Source organism: Lactuca serriola, chromosome 5 (genome assembly GCF_051521515.1).
Source record: "Lactuca serriola cultivar US96UC23 chromosome 5, Lser_US96UC23_V15, whole genome shotgun sequence".
NCBI lineage: Eukaryota > Viridiplantae > Streptophyta > Magnoliopsida > Asterales > Asteraceae > Lactuca > Lactuca serriola.
Window position 1 is genome coordinate 54,027,423 of NC_136412.1, and position 1,362 is coordinate 54,028,784.

Consider the following 1,362-nt stretch of genomic DNA (forward strand, 5'->3'; position numbering starts at 1 on the left):
TTGTCCGATTTGGAACTTTGAGAAGGTTCCTGAGTAGAGTTTGGCATAGAGAGGTTTGGTTTGTATGCTGGATGATTTTTCGAAGATGGTTTAGGTTCTGGAGCTAAGTATGGTTGAGGATTGTTGTGGTGTGGAGCATGAAATTGGTTTTGATATGGTTTGTAAGAGGGATTGAAAGGACGTTTGTATTTCATTGAGAGTAATGCAAACTTCTGTTGGAAACGGAGTTCATAGTCCATAGCTTCTGAATCATCAACATGATAGATTTGTGTGGGTAAGATGGGTGCAGATGATTGAACTGATGGAACAATGGGTTTAAAAGGATCCGAAGTAGACAAGTTCGGAATGGTTGGTTCGAAAGAGATAACAATGGCAAAAGGACCTCCAGAGAGTTCCCTTATGGGTTGAGCAACATTAGATTCGTGTCCTTGAAGTTCATCAAAGAGTTGATAGAGTTTCAACTTTTTCAAGGAACAATTGCTTTGGAGACAAGATTTTACATTTCCCCTTCCTTTGCCAAGACTATTTATGAATTTAAGATTGTACTCCAGAGGAGTTCGGACAATCCCATGAGCAGTCATGTTGTTAACCACAATTCGGTAACGATTGGAAGCTGAGGCCACTGATTCACCAGGAGTTGTAGTGAAGGTATCGAAGTCGTTGACAACTCAGGTGAGGCGCTTGTCTTTCATATTTTCCAAACCTTGAATCAGGTCCTAAAGAGTGTCCTAAATCTCTTTGGTAGATTTACATAGTTTTATGTGCTCAAAGAGTGAGGGAGGAACACCAAACACCATATCTGAGAAAGCAACTTGGTCAGCATGCAACATCTCAATGTCATCTGCAGTTAGAGGAGCTGGACCAGTTTCATCATAACCCATAAGTTGAGCAGCAACATCTCTCACAACTATTCTAACAGGAACATGAGGACCTTCTTTGATGGATCACCAGATTTCTTCACCTTTATCTTTGGCTAGTAAAAATCTTTCCACTCTAACTTTCTAGTGATCATATTCTTCCACAACTAGTAATGGGCACTTATAGGGCTACCCACACTATTTGCGATTTGCATTGAATCATTTGCTGAGGATTAGAGGTAGCCATTGAAGTTAAGATATCTTCAAGCTAAAGTGGTATATAGAAGAACTTTTATCCTTATCACAAAAATGGTTGAAATACCAAGGTAATCACAAGCCAACTATAATCAGATCTTATGGATTGAAAGGACAACCACTCATGCTCTGATACCAAATGAGAGAACAAAACAGATCTAATGCGCAGGGAAAAGGTTTGAAAACTCAAACCTTGAGTGAATGCTTAAGATCAATGTCTGCTTACTAATAAATGTTTAAGTCAAGGATG